Below are 5,099 nucleotides of genomic sequence, written 5' to 3' on the forward strand. Positions count from 1 at the left end.
CAACAAAATACTTACTCATATTTTGCAATGGCTTCTTCAAATTGACAATTTAATGCAGACAAAATTGAGATCATAGCAACACACGGTTAAAACAATTAGAATTATGTCATTCATTTGTAATTGAATTTCAACAAGGTGGTCGACTATGATATGAGCATAAAACCAAATATACTATAAAGCATCCAGATGAAGATCCTATCTAACTAGTTAATAGTATCAATAGAGAGGCATCTTAGTATCAAGTGGGGAAGGAGTTAAAATTACATAGTGGCCTCACTCAACAGTTGCTGAATGAATTCGAAGGCATCTTAGTATCATGTTCCTGTACCAACACGAAAATCTTCGACGGAATCGAAATTCGTCGAAAAATCCAAAATATTTAATTTCTTTTTCTTTTATTTTTTTTCAAAAGTTTTCGACGGAATTCCTTTTCCGTCGAAAATCTTCGACGGAATCGGAATTCCGTCAAAAAGTCAACAAAATGTAATTTCTTTTTCTTTTATTTTTTTCAAAAGTTTTCGACGAAATTCCTTTTCTGTCGAAAATCTTCGATTCCAAAACATTTAATTTCTTTTTTTTTTCAAAAGCTTTCGACGGAATTCCTTTTACGTCAAAAATCTTCGATGGAATCGGAATTCCGTCGAAAAGTCCACAAAATGTAATTTCTTTTTTTTTTTTTTATTTTTTTTCAAAATTTTTCGACGGAATTCATTTTCCGTCGAAAATCTTCGACAGAATCGGAATTCCGTCGAAAATTCCAAAACATTTAATTTCTTTTTCTTTATTTTTTTTTCAAAAGCTTTCGAGGGAATTCCTTTTCCGTCGAAAATCTTCGACGGAATCGAAGTTCCGTCGAAAAGTCCAAAAATGTAATTTCTTTTTCTTTTATTTTTTTTCAAAAGCTTTTGATGAAATTCCTTTTCCGTCGAAAATCTTCGATGTAATCGGAATTCCGTTGAAAAGTCCACAAAATGTAATTTCTTTTTCTTTTATTTTTTTTCAAAAATTTTCGACGGAATTCCTTTTCCGTCAAAAATCTTCGACGGAATCGAAATTTCGTCGAAAAGTCCACAAAATGTAATTTCTTTTTCTTTTAATTTTTTTGAAAAGTTTTCGACGGAATTCCTTTTCCGTCGAAATTTTTTGGCGGAATCGGAATTCCGTTGAAAAGTCCACAAAATGTAATTATTTTCTTTTATTTTGTTTCAAAAATTTTCGACGGAATTCTTTTTCCGTCGAAGATCTTCGACGGAATCGAAATTCTGTCGAAAAGTCCTCAAAATGTAATTTATTTTTCTTTTATATTTTTCAAAATAATTCGATGGAATCCTAATTCCGTCGAAAATCTTCCACGGAATCTATTTTCCGTCGTAATTTTTGACGAAAAATATATTCCGTGAAAAATTTCGTCAATAATTTCAATGGAATTTTTTCCGTCGAAAAATTCCGTAAAAAATAAAGACATTTCTAGTAGTGATATAGAGCAATTTGAATTTGAGTAATTTTGAATTTATTTTTTTAAAAGCAAATTGAATAATTCTTGAAAAACAGAGAAAATATAATAAATTCAATAAAGAATTTTAGTTAAGGCAAATGTTATACATACATATAAACAAATTGATATCAGTTTGGATTAAATCGATTTTTATAATTAAAATCGAAAACTGAACATATTTAATAAAAAAATAGTTTATTTATTGTTAGATTTTAATTTTTTGGTTTAACTTTCTTCAATTTTTATTAGATTAAATCAATTAATGTACACTCATAATAATACTTGCAGCTCAAGAATTTTTGATGAACTTTAGAAGATGGTGGTCCATGCAAAAACATACACGCGTGTTTTTGTTGTTGTTGCTGTGAGCAAGATCGAGGATGAACCAAACAAGAATGTTCATATCATAATTAAACTGCTCGGGAGATTGACTCAGTCCAAGTTAGTGTTGGAAAATTAAATAAAATTCTAAGTATGTATATGTAAATAAATATGTTTTATTTTAAAAATAAAGAAATAAAACGGTGACTTTTTTGTGGTAACAAAAACGGTACATATAAATGAATTATTATTGCTTTAAGATTTTGAATTAAAAGTTAACACATAATAACCTTATTATTGTGATTTCTTTTAGGGTTTAATGTCTCTCATATCATAGGAAGAGATAAAATTATTTTCTACACACACATGCATACAAATATATTAAATTTATTTTTTTTTTCTTTTTTCTCTTCGTATAATCATATATGAGTTTTACGTATTTTTACGTATATATAGAAAATTTCATTTAATCCATTATATGAGTATATTGAACCTCGTGCTCCACATAGTTGAGACAAGAGGAAATCATGATGGCCCCTACCACGCGACCTAGCAAATTTGGAGTCGTCTCTGATAAGAACTAGGTAGCATTAGTATTCCTATATCCAACTCTATTTTGAAACTGTAACGGAAAATGAGTAAGAGACTTCATGTGGTGCCCCAAAGTACGAGGCAAATTAAAGGAAAAACATGAAGAATCAACTTAGTATGAAGTATGAACACGCCACTTGCTTAATGTGCAAGTCCAATCTAAGGAGCTTCTTCGCTTCTACCGTGCGTTGCAACTGACTGGTCCACGTGTGACATGTTACGTGGAGTCCAAGCTTGATTTGATGCTTGACCAAATATGGGTGATCAACACAGATATAAATGGTAGTTCACTTTGTGCATAAGAAACAGATGAAAATGAAAATATGTACTCGATCCATTTTAATATTATTTTAGAAAAAAATTTAAAATTTTAATTCTGGACTCGTTATTTCCCGTGAATGATAATGTGCTTTATCCAAAAAAAAAAAAAAAAAAGAAACGCGGATGTTGATGTTATATCACTTTCTTCACCAATTCGATCTAGTTTGACTTGCTACCATCCAGAGAATTTAAGGAATGTATTACATTTCCCACCCCAATATTATAATTATAATTTGAAAACTTACCATTACACATCTCATTTAAATATCCACGTCAAATAAGTTTTTACTCATTCTTTCATTGAATAATAAGTTAAACTGACATAAGGGGCAGGACTATGAATGGTCGCATTAATTAACTATATTTGTTCAAATCCATATAAGTTTGTGTTTGTTATACTTCCACGAGTCAACTCTACAACAAGTAAAAGTCAACTGTGTTTAACTCTACAAAAAAAGTATATGAATCAATGGTATTTATCTTGTTTAACAAATACAAGTTAACTATATTTATATTATTTAGCGAGGAAAAGTAAATTGTACTGCCTAAACACTTAGAAAATGACATAAATTATTTGAAAACCATTAGGGGATTGCGCCTTTTTAATAATAAATTTAACATCATTTATGCTTTTATTTTGTTGAAGAGAGGCGATTAATAGCTTTAAAAATAAAGAAACTTGGACCACAAGTCTAAATATAAATATGAATTATATATAGCACATAAAAAAATAACTAAACCTCCAAAAAAAAAAAAAAAAAAATAACTATAGAAGTTGAACCGTTCGGAAGTTGTTCTCCTTACATCATGACCCCAAAACGTTTTCTTAAATATTTTTTTCCTAAAAAGAATTCTTTTACAAATATATAGTGTTCTTAGATTATTTAAGTAGTTATAATATGATAGAAATTCAAGGGTTAAATCCAAATAATTTGTGTTTCTATTTTCCCCTCAATAAATTGAATGGAAAATGTCCAATCCTTTTCGGGGGGCAAGAATCTGTTTGGTATATCTTAAATGGAGTAACTTGCCAGCTGCTACAAACTTTTTGGGATCGACTTTACTTGCATAAAATGAATTTGAATGCACACTTCACTTTATTTAATAGGTCATGGCCTCCTAATTAAAATTGAATCAATCCGTTTCAATGTTCAAAACAATTTTGGTCAAGGGATTTGTTTTCTCTATGTCTAATTAAGCTAGCTGTTTGTTCTAATTTCCCTATTGAAGGATTCGCGAATGACTAACAAGTAAAGTACGTTGTTGTTGTCAACAATGTAGTCTAAGCTAGCTGTGTTGAAGGTTGGATTTCCGGTTCATCACATTACCTCCCACATTAAACACAAAACCAATTAGTGATATTCTTTTATTAAGATCAGTAGCATAATCAAAATAACAACATCCTCTAATTTCAAACTCATTTGAATTTACTACAGAATAATGCAAACAATGGTCTACTGATCCATTCAAATATCTCAAAAAATGTGTTGCATTATATTTCGTGTGCTACATCCCTTTTATAGTATTCCTGTTTGGGTTAAATTCACTCTCTAAATTGGGTATATATGTATATATATATACATATATGAGGTAGGATCCTTTGATACCAGTATCAAATTTGAAATTTGACACCTCATCTGAGAGCCATTAGATCAAAAAAGATCAACGACTCTGATTTGTAAGCATGTGACACATTGATCTTTTTTGATCTAACGACTTTCAGATGAGGTGTCAAAATTCAAATTTGACACCGGTGTCAAAGGATCCTACCTATATATATAGGAGAAAGTTATATTTACAAACTTTTTGTTTACAAACCGTTACAAACTACACTAAGTATGACAGGTCATACTTCAATAAAGAGTGTATGACCGGTCATACTTAGTGTAATTTGTAAAAAATATTTGGAAACGGATCCTTCCCTATATATATAAGATCGGGATCATTTTACACTGGTGTAAATCTCAACCGTTGATTTCCGAGTATCCAACGGTTATAATTTAGGAAGTCATACGAATTAATTAATATTAATTAATCATTAATTACATTACAAATACCAACCGATGATTTTCGTCCATCCTCAACGTCATAATATGAACAAACCTCATTGTTCAAGCTACACAATCAAGTCACTAAAGATGATGTCTAGAGGATGATAGTATCTTCTTGACTATTCTTAAGAAAAAGAGGGAAAATGTGTGGACAGTTTGAGTTTCAGATTTGATCTCACTTCAAGAGGCAATAACATGCAATAACATTGGTGGCTGATAACTAAAGTGAGACTATTTATATAGGCACCAAGAAACTCTAGCCCCTACTTAGGCTGTTCTCATACATTGAGCGCCCCTACTTGGGCTCTTCTCACACATTG

The sequence above is a fragment of the Gastrolobium bilobum genome, unplaced genomic scaffold (assembly GCF_033153095.1).
Source record: "Gastrolobium bilobum isolate Gb01-03AN ecotype WA unplaced genomic scaffold, APGP_CSIRO_Gbil_v1 utg1549, whole genome shotgun sequence".
NCBI lineage: Eukaryota > Viridiplantae > Streptophyta > Magnoliopsida > Fabales > Fabaceae > Gastrolobium > Gastrolobium bilobum.